Source organism: Ictidomys tridecemlineatus, chromosome 2, assembly GCF_052094955.1.
Source record: "Ictidomys tridecemlineatus isolate mIctTri1 chromosome 2, mIctTri1.hap1, whole genome shotgun sequence".
Taxonomy (NCBI): Eukaryota; Metazoa; Chordata; class Mammalia; order Rodentia; family Sciuridae; genus Ictidomys; species Ictidomys tridecemlineatus.
In genome coordinates, this window is record NC_135478.1 from 59,276,992 (window position 1) to 59,295,285 (window position 18,294).

The following is an 18,294-nucleotide window of genomic DNA, read 5'->3' on the forward strand; positions in this document are numbered from 1 at the left end:
CTTATGGCTGAGTAAAATTCCATTGTGTATATATACTAAATATTTACAACATTTTCTTTATCTGTTCATCTATTGACATATACCTGAGTTGGTTTTTATAACATGGCTATTGTAAATTGCTCTGCTATAAACACCAATGTGGTTGTATAACTATATTTTGCTGAATTTAGTTACTTTAGATAAATACTAAGGAGTGGGATAGCTGGGTTTTATGGTGGTTCCATTTTGAGGAATCTCCATATTGCCTTGAAATGTGATTGTACTAACTTGCATTCTTACCCAAAATGTATAAGTGTACCATTTCCCCCACATCCTCACCAGTATTTATTATTGTTTATATTCTTGATGTTTGGAGTGAGCTGAAATCTCAGTATAGTTTGGATTTGTATTTCCCTGATTCCTAAAGATATTCAACATTTTTTTACACATTTTTTTGCCACTTAAATATTGAGAAGTGTCTGCTTAGTTCATTTGCCCACTTATTGGGTTGGGTTGTTGTTGTCATTTTGGTATTAAGTTTTTAGAATTCTTTGTATATTCTGGGTATCAGTACCCTGTTAGAATAGCTAACTGTCACTCTCCCATTCTGTAGGCTGTATATTCATGAGCTTAATTTTTTTTCTTTGCTGTGTGAAACCTTTATAATTTGGAGCTATCCCATTTATTGATTCTTGGTTTTATTTCTTGAGCTTTGGAAATCTTATTAAGAAAGTCAGTGTCCATACTGATATTTTGGAGTATAAATATTATGTTTTCTTCTAAACATTTTAGTGTTTTCTGTTTAATTCTTAAGTCTTTAAACTATTTTGAGTTGATTTTTGTGTAGACTGAGAGATCTAATTTCATTCTACTACATTTAGATACCCAGTTTTCCCAGCACCATTTGTTAAAAAGGTTATTTTTTCCCACAACATATGTTTTTGGATCCTCTGTCAAGGATCAGATGACTGTCTAAATGGATTTATTCATGTGTCTGCCACTCTATTCCACTGGTCTTCATGTCTGTTTTTTTTTTTTTTTAATGTCAATAGCATGCTGTTTTTGTTACCATAGCTCTGTAGTATAATTTGAGATCAGGGATTGTGATGATTCCAGCAATATTCTTACTGCTCCATACTTTCTAATATAAATTAAAGTCTCTGTATGAATATATGTTACTATAATAGAAAAGTAATAAAATTAAACTATATTAAGTTTGAGGGAAATAATAGTTTGGATATAATTGTTTTACTTTTTATTTTCCATTTTGTTTCCAAATAAATTAAAATCTAGTTTCCTGACTCCAATTATTCTACTTAAATATTATCAGAAAAGAAAAAGATTCATATCAATAGTTTCTTTTCAAATCCAAGGACACCCTATTATAGGATAGCTCTGAGGAATCGGTTTAGCCAAATATAATTTCAGTATTAAAACAAAACTACTTTTAACTATAGTTTATACTGTTGCATGTTAAGCTACATCACCAGTTATTTTTCTTATTTGTCCCCTAAGTACTGATATTTTCTAAGGTCTCACATTCAGCATATATTCCATTTCTCTCTACACATTCTTCACTAATCTACTTCCCTCCCATAATTTCAAATATCACCCTTCCTGGATGGTTCCCAAATTCTTAACTCAACATCAAAGGTACACAACAAACTTACTTACTTCACAGAGAAGCCTGAAATCCACTTGAACTTTGTTGGTGCCAATAAGAATTCCTTAGTTTCTCCTACAGGCATTCTTTCTCCTATGCCTTCAACTTTAAGTGTGCTTCTATCCTGTCCTTTACTTGGATTTTAAAACACACACTTCTTGAACTTCCTCCCTAGCGCCTGATAACTAGTCACTACATCTCTATTGATGATGTGCCTATCACATATCTGTCAGTGGCCAAACTAATTGAAGCCCTGGATGAGGTGTTATTTCCTTTTTTGCTCCCCATTGTACTGACTTAATTTGGACATTAATCACCTATATCCTACATGTCCAAAATAGTTTTCTATGAGAGCTTTCTAACTCCTTTTGCTTTCAGTCCCAAAGTCATCAGCATTAAATTGCTAAGGTCTTAATTATAAGTAGTGTATATTTGCAAGAGAAAAAGCTTAATACTAAGACATTAGCATGATGTTTCACATCTTTACTTCTCATTTCAAGCTTTCTTTGAAACTTCATTTTGCATATGCAATATATCTTCATCTCCAAAATACTCTATTGGTCACAAATAACTAAGCTCGTTCTCCTAAAATTTCCATACATACAGTTAATTTGACCTAGAGAAAGAGATGGCAATTCACTTAGAGTATAGGTAGTTATTGATTTTACCCAATTCTCAATTGTTTTACTCAGCATATCAAAAGAGAAGAAGTATGTTCTTTTCCTGTGCCTGCAAAGAATCTCTTTACCTTTTTACCTCTCTTTTTGTTATAATGGAGTACATGCCTAGCTCTGTATTGCAGTTAATTCCATAAGTGAGTCATCCTAATATGAATGCAAGCTTGTTTAAAGCAGAGGACTCTTAAAAAATAGAGTTTATTAATTACTTTCAAGAAATGGCAGTAACTTATATGCTTAAAGATATACATACATACACACACATATGTATTTTTTATTTAAAATTAATTTTACAACATTAGAAAGGAGGACAAGGAAAATGAATTTAGATACTTAAATTTATAGTAGCAGGTTACATAAATCAAGTAAAGCAATAACCAGCAGTGAGATCATAGTTTTAAAGTAATTAACACTCGAATGATAATTAGCAGCTAAATGTATGAAGAAACTGACTAGGCTAAAAACAAAATGTCTACTTTATTTAAGAAAAAGACAAACGTGTGTAGTTAGGGATAATTGAATTAAGGGATTCATGACCAAGATTTGAGATAGACTATAACAACTGGTGAAGTCCTTTAACATTCAAATTAACCATTCATTCTCTCACTGAAATTTATTTCTTTTTGAGTTAATACAATATACATGGTATTATATTGGGGATAATATCTTCATGAAGTTCATAATCATGAAACATGGAGGATAAACAGGAGGAGCAGAGAAGATGGGTAGGAAAAGAAGTCGAAAAAGGGAGAGGTGGAAGAGGAGGAAAGAAAAGGAGGAGGAGGAGGAAAAATGAAAGCTGAGGGAAAGAAGAGGTAAATGTAAGTAGAATGAGAAGAAGAGGAAGTTTATTTCATATATAACGTATAATGCTTACGACCTCCCATACATTTTTTCTAAGTGGTTTTTTATGTTTAATAACTCTTACAATCCTGGCAAAGGAGCTATTCTAACTACCTATATTATCTACATAAGAGAATTGAGATATAACATAGTCAGACAATTTCTTATCAAGATCATTGAATGACAAAGGATCTGATCTGGGTTTCAGTCAAGTAGATAATCCATAGCAGGAATAGTGAAGATCTACACCATTTCACTTTCACTTCTGTATTTAAATCAATTGTCTTCAATCTTTTGGTTTGGCCAAAGAATAAATTACTGGTAACCACTCGTTGATAATATTAAATAATTTTATAGAAGTAAATATAGAGATGGAAGCCTTTATGCACTACTTTTTTTTCAAGATCAATTTTGATTATTTCACTTCATGTATAAAACCTCTTTGCAAAAATGCTTATACAGGAATCTTATTTTTATCTATGAAAACTAATTTAAAGTCAACTGTCTAATCTAAGAGATTTAAGAATATAGACCAAACATATCATAAGGATAATACCAAAATAAAATAATTTTTTTCTCAATTTCTGTGATAGATTACATATTTCAGAGTAGTCTGTAAGATTCCATGGTTGTACAACTGTGTATATTTAAGGTAAAACAAAGATTTTTTAAAACTAACAGTTTATTAAGTACCTACTCCATTAGAGGTTTAATTATGAAAAAGTTTCTCTTCAGAACATTATGTATTTATAATATATTAAACATTTTATCTAAAAAACTGAACCAAATTTTTTTTTGCAAATAAATTGAATCCATTGCTCATAGGCAATTTGCACCCAAAATACTTTGTAAGTAATCAGTTTTATGTAACTTGTGATACTGCATCCAAATACCAAAAATAAGAAATGAGTAATAAACAATATTTCTAAAATATTGGAACTGTTACAGAAAGGAAAAAAATACAATTTTTGAAAATCTTAATGCATTCATTTAAAAAGGCATCTGATTATTTATTTGAAACTAAAATTATAATACCAATTCTATTTTATAGGTGGTCATTTTATTTTATAGTTTAAAATTGGGTCATAAAAAACAACTGGGGTTAGAAGTTGTTTTCACACATTTTAAAGAATATAATGAGATTGGGAGCTAAATCAGAGAATTTTTATTAAAGACAAAACCCTATTATTGACTTTCACCATCCTTAGAGACTATTTTGGAATGCTTTTTGAATGATGTAGATACATACATGACCACTATTTCTATTATTGTGATTATAGTTAGTGAATATTCTGATGAAAAAGAGATCAGTCTCAACATTTACTTTCTCCTAATGAATATCAAATTTTGATATAGTGTTGTAGAATAATTTTTCCTATAATTTTGTAGGTAGAAAAACTTGCATCTTTTTTCTACTCCTGTTAGTCTGAAGAATTTTAGCCAGATGTTTTAACTAAGCTAACAGTAAGCAATATATTTAATTATAATAGAATAATATCACACAGATTCTCGGGTGCTTCAAATCACCACTTTATACCTTCACTGATAAGTCAATCTCCAGGATCCCAATGTAAGTAGTAATACTTGCTATAAACATTACAAAATAAACACCAAAACCAGCCTAGATATAGTATTGTAGAATAATAGCAGAATAATAGCAGATTCAAATGGTGAGATGGAATAAGAGGTGTTAAATATTTAAATTATAAATGGGTTTTAAAAGAAAATTTCATAAGTTCAATAATGGCCACCTAAAGATAACAATCCCCAATGCCTGGAATAAGAATTTAACTTCAAGAGGTCTAAGTTTCACAGGTGTGCTTAAGTTAAGTAAAGGCTCTTGAGGAGAGGTTGAGTTATCCCAGAGGAACCCTAATTGACATTACAAGCATCCTTAGAAGAGAGAGGAAGAGGGGGATTAGACACATTCCCACAAGGTACAAGAAAGTGGTAAAAACACTACACTGATGACTTTGAAGATAGAGAAAAGTGTCATGAACCAGGGAATGTAGGTAGAAGTGGGAAGAACCACACAAAGGAGCGTGTTCTTGCCACTTATTTTGACCAGCAATGCTAATGTTAGACTTCTGGCTTCCAGAACTGTGAGAAAATAATTTTTTTTGTTGTTTTAAATCACCATGCTTGTGGTAATTTTTTTTTTTTTACCACAGACTTAGAAAATTAAAAACAAGAATTTTCAAGCACAAACACAATGGATAAATGATTGAAAAAACAAACAAAAAAGAATTTGACAACATAAAATCTCAAACTTATACATGCTGAAAATGAAATTCAAGAAAATATAAACTATAAAGATTATTTAGCTACACATGTAAAAAAGCACTAATATTTTCCATGCATAAAAAATTATTAGCACTAAGACAAAACTCATTGCAAGTCAACCTTTGGAAAAAGAAAAACAAGAGGCAATAATATATACATTACCTCTTCTATATAAAACCTGAAAAGCAATCAAATAAATGCAAATAAAATAAAATATTTTTTTACTCCTAAATTGGCATAACCCAAAACTCTATATTTTCTCAGTTTGGTTTGGAATATGATGTATTAAGCTATAGCATTATCTTCTCATAGGAGGACAAACTGTAACCTCTTAGAGAAGAGTTTGATGTGCATATATGTAAAAACAATGACAAGTTGGTGTGTATTTAACCCTATGATTGAACTTCTTAAAATTAGTCTTAACAAAGTTACCAGTATATTTCATACAAAATTATTTTTTCAAGTGCTATTTATAGTAGTGATTTTAAAAAATCAAATGATTTAAATGATAATAGAATAGATTTACAATTATTGTAAATGATACAATGAAAAAGATGATATGATTATAAAACATGTTTTTAATTATAATTTAGGACCTCAGAAATGCTTTTGACGGTAAAAGTTAGTGAAATATGAAAGTTTACAAAAAAGTAAAATTGTGGAAAGTAAAACCATCCATTCAAAATTTATGAGATTGAATATTAAAAATTAAGCATATAATGACTTAGTCTCAGATTTTTAGAGTAGTTAATTTTCAGTGATAGCTATGTAGGTGAGTTTCATTTTTAATATCTAATTGTTCTGTTAGAGGTTTATTAGTCTTATTAGATTTCAAATTAAAATGTAAGTATCTAACCCTTACAGATAAAAATATAGCTTTTCCCATATATTATTTAGCATCACAATTAGCATATTGTCATATTTGCTTCTGATCTACCAGATTTTCTAGGTTTTATACAATGGAAAAAGTAATGATATAAAAAAAGTAGCAACAACTCTCTCTCATTCTCTCTTTCTATTTCTATAGTTAACAGATATACAAAAATTGGCATGGATAACATTTGTAATCAGAAACTAAGGTATTATATTTTAAAGCACAATAAAATGAAACCATTGGTTAAAATAAGGTAAGTCAATACACAGTGATCAATATTTCTAATATTTACAATAAAATATTTTGATTGGCCAGTCAACAGAGGAAGAAGTAAAGAAAATTATCAGCAAGATGGAGAATAAATAGCTGTTTCTGATTCCAAAAATCTTTGAATAAACTTAGTAAGCCACTAAGCACCTGTGAACCACAGTTCCCCATCACCCACACATAACCCACACTTGACCCACATGTGATGCCCAGAGGAAAGGCTACTGTCCAGGAAGAGTTTTAGAAGAACTTATGAACTGCAAATGTGATGGCTCAGGGTTCACAAGATAAGATGTGCTATTTTAAAATTCCATCTTGAGGATCCTTTAGACACAATTTACTTTGGGGATTGCATCAAATGAACTGACTAGCTAAGCTCTTTTAGAGAGTCAGGGAAAGGGTACTTATGCACTTCTTTTTTTTTTTTTTCACCTTTTTTTTTTTCTGCTTCATGTTGGACAGTATGAAGTCATGATTTTCTTGTCATCATCAAATAAGTAAATAAATAAATAAATACTAACCATTCATAGTATCTACCTATTTCACTTTATTACTTTAAGAAGGAAATATGGCATTTGTGTCTGCCGCATTACTGACATAGTGAATACTTAATAAATAATGATAATCCTACTTTTTTAATGTTCATGGTTTCCCTTCAATCCTCTGCTTTCTCCTCAAATAACTTGTAGCCTTTCCTTTAAAATGGCTGGTATTATTTCCTCTGAGGAAAAATTATTAAATTATTAAAATGGAATTTAAAAGTACTTCAACTGCTTGACCACACCACTCTGACAAACAAAACAACCACAAGTACCGTCTGTGCCCCTCGTATGTCATGTCAAATGCCCCAGCAAGCAAATACTTCAGAGCAAAAGTTGACCATAGGAAGAGTAGCTTTTTCCTTAGACTTTGTGGCATGTGGTCAGGCAAATAAGTTCACATGAACTACCCACTTGTCTTTTGTGAGAGTCAGCAGATGTACATTTAGCTTCCACTAGAATGTGTCTCACTTATTCTGCCTAACAATAAAAAGCTGCATTCTTTAGCCCAGTTATCTGTAAGTGTTAAAATATTTTTTCAGACATGTGTTTCAATAAACAGCATGCCAATGATTGTTTATAGTGCTAAAATGTTTTCTCTAAGCATTCCACCTAGGGGGAAAAAAAAAACTCCACTCTTTGATATCTCTCTTTTTCTTAAATACACACTGTGTTTTAGGAAGGTACCCACCTAGAATAGATTACAAAGCGTTCCTTAAGACTTTTAATAGCCCAGTGTTCCCACTAAAAGAGAATGTAAGTCTTCAAGAGGAAAAAAAAAAAAAAAAGAAAACCTGTTCCTCAGGGTGATTGGTTCTTCCCTTGTAGCATGATCTGGGTCAGTGGAAGGCCATATTTGGCTGGACATCTGTGATACAAGCTCTAACCTCATATGGAATAGGAGACCTGCATGTGTCCTTGGCAAACTACATGTATTATTTTATGTGGTTCAGTTGGGAATGCAGTGTTTCTCTGCACCTTGTGCATGCCAGTCCTCTGATTCCTGAAGGAGACCATGTTCCTATCCCAGCTACTGTATCTGAACATTGCATAGAATATAAAGCATCTCTAATGGGGCCAGTTTTCAATTCCACCCTTCCTCTTTTATTGACCTTTTGTACAAAAATCTTAGATTAACTTCAGGCTGGGAGTATTTGTTCTTTGAATAGCTAGTAAGACCAAAATAGGAAAGAAGGATCTTGAGTTGGTCACAGTCCAATGTATATTACTTCTTTTTTGCCAGTACATGCAGGTTTAATAAACACTTCGAGCTATCCCATTGTCCATGGTGGTGAGTTGTTATATTTTTAAACACACAAGATTCAGTTAACAGTATTTTAACGCTTGCTTATAGGGCTAAAATGTTATTCTTTAAAGACTACCACCTAATATTCTAATTAGAGATAAACCAAAAATTCAATGAAACTGAAAAAAAAGATAATTCCAGGTCTTTTATCATATCATGTGGTAGAATTGGCGCAGAAATCTAGTCTGGTTTCTGTTCTTATTAAGTATGTCCTCTTGGGCAAATAAAATAATGTCTTGATTTTCCTCCCCCCCCCAACTTGTTTCCCTCTCCTTTATGTAATTGTTTTAGAAATAGGTAAGATAATATGTAAAATTTATTTGTATAAACTACATTATGCTTGCACATTGCTATGAGGAAGGAAGAATAGTGCTATTGAGATTTTCTGAGTCTGTGACTAGTTTTCTTCATAATTGACTTTAATCAAACAAACCGAAGTAATGTTATTATCCCATTTCAATAAGCCTGATTCTTTTCCTACTTATAAAAAAAGAGACTTCAAAATTCCTCAGACAACCTATTACAAAGAGATAAACCATAATTAGTTACTGGTTGGAGACATACATACTATTCTTGTGTGATTTTTATTGAAAAAATAGGATATAATTAAGCATAAAAGTTAATTTCTTAGGAATCATTTTGTTACTCAGAGGTAGAAAATTTACATTTTGATTATATTAATACTTTTTTTCCTTTTTGGTCTCTGGGTTAAAAGCAAGAAAAGTGACATTATTTTAACTGTTTAATTGCTTCCATTTTGTTTGGGAAACTTAACCTCAATTTAACCTCTGTGGCTACTGTGTGAGTCAAAATCAAATGACTTTGACGATCTCAGTCCCAGAATAATAAACTCTTTGGGGGCTTTAAAACTCTTTACCTTTAACAGGGGGAACTGAGCAGTCTTCAGCTTGTTTGTGTTCGTTGATTGATAATGAGCAGTTTCTCTGTCTGCATCTGTGTGGGACTATGTGAGGTCTGCTTTAGCCTGCTGGGAGTTGAGAGGAGGGAGAGGCAATCACAGTGGGTTTAAAAAATTGTTCTAAAGATGACATTTGGGAGGAAAATATTTTGGCCACAGGCCAATGTGATTTTTTTTTAATGCTAAAACAAGCTTGGCACTTTACATTTTCATTTTAATCTGTTTTCACAATTCAATGTAAGTTGACAGTTCAGTATGTCTAAGTAATAGAAAGTTTCTCCAAGTGGTGATGTCTATCAATAAGAAATTTAAAAAAAAAACACATAGTGAAGGAAAAATTTCAGAGTTAAAAATAATATTTTATGTTGCTTTCATCATTTTCTGCAAAATTTAGTAGAAATAAACTCTTCCTTGTTAATTATAGAATATCTGATCCCTACCTTTGTTGTCAATTTAATTTGAAAAAATAAGGCCCATTTTCAATATGCAGATAATTTCCTAAGAAATGAAACAATTCTTAATAAGTGTACAAGACAGAATAGGGATAAAATTCATGGAGCTTACTCTTTTTTATTAAGAATTGCACAGTATAAAAACGTTCAAATATAACCTGTATACTTAGTGGCTTATTCAGCAAAATAAATGTGTTAGATTTCAACATGTCTATGGCTTTAATAACATTACTGGCTTCTTTATTCTATGCTACTGGTTATCATTAATTCTACTAATATTGTGGTTCTTTGGGTTTTCAGGAGCATTGGTTAAAATGAAAAATGGTAATTTGCTGATCCAAGGTGCTATGCTTTGGAAATGATCAGGACAGCAGCTGGGCTGAACTTTCTGACTGAGAACAGCAGGTTAGAAGCCAGGAGAGGCTGGTTTATGTGCCTGGAGCCAAGAGCCTGCTTCCAAGTGGACAGGAGGACTTGAAGCCAGTACACATGGTCAGAAGAACCGACTCCAGCATGAGCAGTGTGTTCTCATTTATCCTTAAGTGAAGACATCTATGTTAAGTGAAGACAGGGATACTGTCATTTAACCAGAAGGCTGACTCAAGAAAAGTGTATTTCTTTATTGCTTGAAAGTCTATCCATGGAGAGTATGTCCCACAGAAACCATACTGACATTTAGTGACCACCACACTCTTTACATAAAACTTATTATTATGTGACTCATCTAGCCTCACCACATACTGGTCTTCCTCTGAGAAGCAAAAGTAGTTTGTTTTGTCTTGATAGCAACTTGTAGAATTTCCTGGGTCATTGAATCTATAGGATTCTCTCAAGAATTAGGAACTCTCTTCTGATTAACCTAAGAGCAACAGGCAAACCCAGACCTACTTTTCCCAGTCTTATGAGCTGCTGATTAGACAAGGAGGATTAATACAATCAAGAATGGGATTCAGAGTCCATAAAATAAAAATAAATCATTCACAGAGAATGTGTACTTATTCAGACTGGAGAAATCTTTAATTAAGAGTCCTGAGGGGCTGGGAATGTGGTTCAGTGGTAGAGTGCTGGCGTAACACATGCAAGGCCCTGGGTTCCATCCTCAGCAACACATAAAAATAAATAAAATAATGTTATAAAAAAAAGAGTCCTGAGATCTTTGATGCCATATAATCATGATAAATATATAATGTAATCATGCACGTTTTAAAATAATATTCTATAATTCAAAAATACTTCTATTAGAAGTCAAAATGATACACAACTGTGAATATTCAGCTGAACCCAGCAACAGATTCTTGTGAGGATCTGCTAGAGTGGATGGAAAGGAAATGCTCCAAGCAGTCCTCTGCCCTCAATGTCACTGTTCCCTGGGGAGATTTTGGTAAGTATTGAGCAGGAGGAGTAAGATCCTTTTTAGACCACTTGCCTGATCCTCTCGTGTTGCTAAAGTGTAGCTTCATAAACTTTGTCAGTCATAGGGAAAAGGATTGATAATCAAAGTTGAAAAATGGAAAAATACATTCTATCTAGAAGAGTACTAACCTCCATGTAAAGGTAAACCACAACACTACAAGGAGGAATGAGATTTTTTTCGAGATGTGATATTGATTCTCCAATAATACGTATACTGCAATGGGCTATACAGAAAGGATACCTGATTGAAAGTGAAGTCTCCTTTATTGTTACAAATCTGTCAGAAAAATTACCACTTTCTTGATATATTTTTTTAATGTTTGAAGGATATATTTTGTTCATTGAAAACTAAAGTTTCCCATTTATATAAATTATGAAAATAAGCTCTCATCTAAACAGTGATTCAGAATGACACACAAATATGAAGAACATCTGATAAACAGTGAAGAATCAAAATATATTGGATGATATAAAATACATTACTTACTCGCCTATTCATTATAGAAATTGCATTATGTAAGATCATAAGTTAAATTGTTACAAGTGTGAATTTAAATTAAATTTAGAGAACTTGACTTGAAAAGTTTTGTGGAGTGTTTTCTTTGTGCTTTAGTAACTCAGAATTATACTTTCTGCAAAGGCCAGTGTTCTTATAAATGTAAATCCTGATAAAGAGTTATATAAAGTTTTAGAACATTAAGTCACACAGAAAATATTGACTGAGTATTTACTGCTAGTTTAGAAATACAAGAGACAGGTATAGCTCTAGTTCTTACAGAGTTTCTATTGTGATGAAGAGAGAGTTTAAGTGAACAAAAAGTATGACAAAGGTCATAAGGGTCACAATGTGTCTATTAGATAAAAGAACATAGTTATCAGTTACATGTAACTTTAGTGGCTAGTTTTGTAGAGATAACATGTGTGCAAGATGTGTGTGTATAACTTATGTATTGTATGTGCAAGTTTATATAAAAGTTCTCATATATTCATATTTATACAGTACACATTTAATTAAATATAGATGTGTAATATATGTATGTTTATGTTATGTTTGCCTTATATAAGATACATGATGTATATATCTGTATATAATATATAAATATTTCACTGTTTAAGAAAGAAAGCAAAATGGTGAGTAGTGATTAGAGGGAGAGGCAGGACAGAGAGAAGCCTTCTATAAAAATTGTCATAAGATGAAAATAAGAATTACCTACCATAGAAAAAAGGGTTCAAGAAATAGGAGGGAAGAATTATAAGATTGCATGGGATCTCCAACAAAGGATGAGAAAAGGAGATTCAGAACACAAGTTGAACATGAGGACTAAAACATTTTCTGTTGTACAAAGAAGAAATTTAAACAAGTAATGAAATCTCCATACTACTTTTCATATTTGCTGCACCAATTTGCAGTCCAACTAGCAGTGTATGAGTGTACCTTTTTCCCCACATTTTTTGTTTGTATGCACAATAGCTGCCATTCTGACTGGAGTGAGATGAAATCTTAGACTAGTTTTGATTTGTATTTCTCTAATTGATAGCGATGATGAACATTTTTTCATATATTTGTTGATTCACTGTATATCATCTTCTGAGAAGTGTCTGTTCAGGTCCTTGGCCCATTTATTGATAGGGTTATTTTATTTTATTTTATTTTTGGTGTTTAGCTTTTTGAGTTCTTTATATACCCTAGGGATTAGTACTCTCTCTGATGTGTGAGGGGTAAAGATTTGCTCCCAAGATGTAGGCTCTCTATTCACCTCACAGATTATTTCTTTTGATGTAAAGAAACTTTTTAGTTTGCATACATCCCATTTATTGATTCTTGATTTTTATTCTTGCACCAAAGGAGTCTTATTAGGGAAGTTGGGGCCTAATCCCACATGATCCATCAGATTAGGGCCTACTTTTTCTTCTATTTGATGCAGGGTCTCTGGTTTTATTCCTAAGTCCTTGATCTATTTTGAGTTCAGTTTTCTTGGAAAATTGGGAATGGAACCACCATTTGACCCAGCTATCCCTCTCCTTGGTCTATACTCAAAGGACTTAAAAACAGCATACTACAGGGATACTGCCACATCAATATTTATAGCAGCACAATTCACAATAGCTAAACTGTGGAACCAACATGGATACCCTTCAATAGATAAATAGATTAAAAAATGTGGCATATATACACAATGGAATAATACTCAGAAATAAAAGAGAATAAGATCATAGCATTTACAGGTAAATGGATGATGTTAGAGAAGATAATGCTAAGTGAAGTTAGCCAATCCCCAAAAAACCAAAGGCCCAATGATTTCTCTGATATAAGGAGGCTGATTCATAATGGGGTAGGGAGGGGGAGCATGGGAGGAATAGATGAACTCCAGATAGGGCAGAGGGGTGGGAGGGGGCATAGCATTATTAATGATGGTGGAATGTGATGATCATTATTATCCAAAGTACATGTATGAAGATATGAATTGGTGTGAATATACTTTGTATACAACCAGAGATATGAAAAATTGTGCCCTATATATGTAATAAAAATTGAAATGCATCCCACTGTCATATATAAATTTAAAAAAAACTAATTAAAAAACAAGTAATGAAACCATTATATTTATTCATTTGGTGGCAGAATGTTGGGATGATTTTTGTTTAAGGGTTATTATTTTCTCCATTTCCATAGGAAGCTAAATTACTTTGAGAGAGAGAGATGGAGGAGGTTGTATGTGCAATTGATAAAGACAATTCAAATGAGTGCTGTGGATAACTGCAGAGAGAATTGGCAAACACTAAGAACCATCAGGTAGCATCAAGGCTGATCAATACTGGTCATCATGAATGGGTGTGTTACCAACTTTTATTTTTTTGTGATTTTCTCTAGCAGCTCTAGTGGGAGAATGGAGATGATAGGTTAGTTTAAATGATCTAAGATTGGGGCTTGGCAAAGATATGCAAAGGAAGTCCAACTGAGTTGGAGAAATGAGTTATTAATATAATAGTAATTTGTAAGCTAAATAAGGAACATGGTAAAGAAATGAGAAAAATTAACAGTTGAGAAAACAGATCAGATTCCAGAAATGTGTGGATTAGACAAAGAACAGAACTCTTCTACTCATAATGGAATGAGAGAGCTGGAAGAATGGAGACTGCCATAGATCTATACATCTAAATCTGGGATGCCAAACCCTTCACACCAATGACAATGCCCAGGCAGGATTATTGGAAGTGAAGTTGAAGCACATGGAGATAAGACCAAGAATAGAAAATGACAAGATGTCTTTGTGCAAGAATAGATGTTACATTTTTCCAAGAGTGCAATAGGATTTATTTTTTTTTCAATAGAACTTTGATGAAAAACGAAACAAAACTAAGACTTGAGTTGAGTGCTAAAGTTTTCAAAAAATTATTGGAAATGATTTGAATATGAGCAAAATTATGCAGAAAAAAATAATAAAGGGCAATAGATTTGAGTGTCATAATTTATAATTAAGAAGAGGTGCAGAGGTTTAGAGGCTTCCCTGAATTTGAAATCAAAGTGCAAATGACCCATAATATACCAATGTGAATTCTATATAATTGACACTTCATGAAATCCTTAATTCTAGGTAATTACTTAATTATAATATGGTGATTACAAAGTACAACACTGTAAGTGCCAGTGGACAAATCCTTACAAAATGTACATACCATGTAACTACCACCCAGCTAAGATGGAAAAGATCACCAGTACCCAAGAAGCTTGCTTCCTTATTCTCACAGTCATTACCTACCCATGTAGACACATATTTACTAATCTGACTTCTTCATCATGGACTAGTTTTGTCTATTTTTGTGTGATTCTATAAATAGTTTGACCACATTGTTGGCCTATATACATGTATCAAAAGAAACTTATTTTTAAATCTCAAATTTTAACCAAATCAAGCTTGGCAGGCACTTTATCTGGAAAGTATGTATGTTTTGTCAAGTTCAATGTTTGAACTAAGTCCAATGAAAGGTAGTCAGAATTAAGATGAGGCTGTGAAGCTTTAACCCTAAACACAGATCACCATTATGGAGCAAAGAACTTGGAAACATCTAGTATATGGTTATATCTCTGAGTCCTTGTCTTGGCTCAAAGATGAATTAATCAATAATAACATGACTAATAGAAATCAAATTATTTTGAGGCACACATGACAATAAAGGCATTATTTTAATAACTGTATATATATTATCTTCATTATTGTTACCATTCATTTTGTAAGTTTGTTATTACTCCATCATCATTTTATAGATGCCCAAACTGAGTCATAATGAAGAACCATCATGGAAAACAGATGCCCATCTCCACCCAGGATCTGTAGCCAGAATCTCTGCTCCACTGGCAAACTTTCTGACAGATTCCTTCCACACCAGACTTTGACCTCCTTGCAAAGATTGTAGAATTCCAACTACAAATGCACAGGAACACATCTGCTACTCTCCAGCAATACAGAAGAAATTTGAAACCTGAACTATTCAAATGTATAGTCTTTGGTGAATATCTCTCAGGTCCACATTTTCCCTTCTCCTTGTTTTAACTAATCTAGAAAACTTCAGAGGTTAATCTTCACTGTGTTCTTGTATTATTTTCAGTGACTGCAAAATCAGTATATGATTTTTATCCTAAACTCACATTCATCACCAGTTTTATTACAAGAGTTGATGCTGCTAATGAGTGGAGGAAAGATGATGTATAGATTAGTAGCCATATCAAAACCACTTCCAAAAATAAAAACAGAAACCCTGTAACATTGCATTGATGTTTTCTATCCTTTAAACAATTGCCAACTGGTAAAATAGGCAAGACTTTAAAATTTTTAATGTACCCTTTATGGTGATGGCAAATGAAACCATCTTGCTTGTATCACTTCTTAATTCAGATTTATTGGGTATCTAGAGATTTATATTCCTTTCCCATAGTACAAGAATAAAATGTAACATGCAATTAGCAATCTTTTGAAGATGATGTCGTTGTGGGGGTGACAAAGATGTCATGATATCAGTAACACTTAAGTTCCTGAATGTTTGTGCACATTTGAAGCTTCCATATTTGCTTAAATGTACACAAAATGTGGAGAAAAATATGAATGTGATATTCTTTTATAAGAAATAGCATGTTACAGTAGGTGGAAAACTATGACATTATTACATTTAATACTCAATAAGTGACATGTTAATTTGTGAAGTGAAGGTAAATGCATTATGTCTTATAACCAGTAAAAGATACATCCTTACCCCAAAGTAATAATTTATCTCTAATTCACTTTGAACAATGAAATGAAAACTTTGTTAAAATTCAATATAACTGATTATCATTCTTGAGATTCAGAGATATTTTGGATATTTTTAAGTCATGGTTTTCCATCATTATTTGATGTAAAAATATTGTTTCAAAAAAGGGGTTTAAGGAAAACAAAAGCTTAGTGAACTTAAGCGTCTGTTTGATGTATTCTCATTAACTATAGTAATAAAAATGATATGACATACTATGTTTGCTGAATAGAGGGAGCCCACAGCACAAGTCAGTGCAGAAATGAAGGGGTTACTGTTTATCAGTGCACAAGAGATGGAAAATGCACACTGGCTCTCAAGTTCAAAGGGCTTGAGGGAACTCTGGTAACTTTATCCCCTTTAGTCACAAACTCTGAGGCGGCATATGGTTAACATCCTTTTTTGGTGTTATTTTTAAACTTGTTTATAAGACATAAATGAAAAGTATTCTAAACCCCATAATGATTTTTTTTTCTATGAACAGAAACTTGATGGTGATGGCAGTAACTCTTGAAGTTTCACTATCCAACCACTTTCCTCTGAGGAGGCAGGAATATGTACTGGAGAAGCCAACATCTAAAAACATAAAATAGTACATTGTTACTCTTCTTTTTTTTTTTCCTGAGTTTTCCAAAGCATAGGTATTACAGACCTAGACAGTTAAGATAGTTGAAAAGGGGATTTAGAGAACTGTCAAAAATCATTTAGAGAAAGAAAGTGTCTCCATATTTTCCATGAATCAAATGGTAAGGAGGGAATATCATTTTCTGACTAACTTAATTTCTGACTCTACAGCAGCTAGAAGCTTGGTTCTCCTAAATCACACAAGATATTTATTAAGGGGGGAAAAAAGCCAAAGGAAGTAATAAATGTCAAACACTCATCAAAAACAGGCTGGGCACTTTATTTATTTATTTATTTATTTTCGTCTCTACTGGAGTTCTTTGAACTTACAATAAGTAACCCATCTGTAGTTCAAATCTACTGTAAAGCTGCTTTACCACGCTACTTGTTTTAAAACTTACATCTTTCCCCAGGAAATTAGGAAACTAGGACCATAATGCAGTGCTAAATACAACCCTCTACTCCTTTTAATTTTCCTTGGGATATATTTAGAATTCCACACAATGAAAAATAGGTAACATTTAAAGTAAGAAGAAGCTGTAACATGCAAGTCATTTGTTTTAGGACAAGAATATGAACCTGCTCTGAAATATGGCTCCTCTTGGGGGCTCACCAGGGTCTCTCACTAGAAATTAAATGGTGCCTGCTGTGGTTTTCCCTGCTCTCTCATTTACTGTGTGTGCATTGGCTCTCCTTAAATGAAACTGAAAAGCAGTGCAGACAAAGTGCACAATATTTTAAAAGGCACTAGGTTTTACTTGTGCTTATTTGTGACAAAAGTTGGTATGTGTATATTGCTAAAATATGAAGAAAATGGTCTATATGGAATGAATATTGTGACTCAAATAACTTAATAAACCAATGAAAGAAAAAAACTGTGGACAGAAATACAATAAAGTTTATCTTTCTATTTTAGATAAACTAAATAGAATGACATTTCATTTCTTGCATCTCATACCTTTCTGTGATAACACAAATGCAATGGCAAACACTCTCGTGATTTATCGGATGTGAGAGAGGACAATCACTTTAAGCTCTGAGATGCAGGCCACTGTCCTTGTGTTCAAAGGCTTGGTCTCTACCTTTCTTCTGACAACACTTCCCTACACAGGGTTAGCACATGGTTCATTCCCTTCCCCTCAGCATACAGATTCATATCCAGCACCTCA

The 18,294-nt window shown here is 32.6% G+C and overlaps 1 long non-coding RNA gene across 1 annotated transcript in view; it reads left to right on the forward strand.

Moving 5' to 3' along the window:
• LOC144375093 (uncharacterized) overlaps positions 1–18,001 on the forward strand; it is a 38,212-nt gene extending 20,211 nt beyond the window's left edge. Inside the window, exons 2-4 of the long non-coding RNA XR_013434533.1 lie at positions 10,103–11,183; positions 13,890–14,048; positions 15,483–18,001. This is a non-coding gene — a long non-coding RNA (uncharacterized LOC144375093). The remainder of the gene's footprint in view (positions 1–10,102; positions 11,184–13,889; positions 14,049–15,482) is intronic.
• Positions 18,002–18,294: the final 293 nt, after the last annotated feature.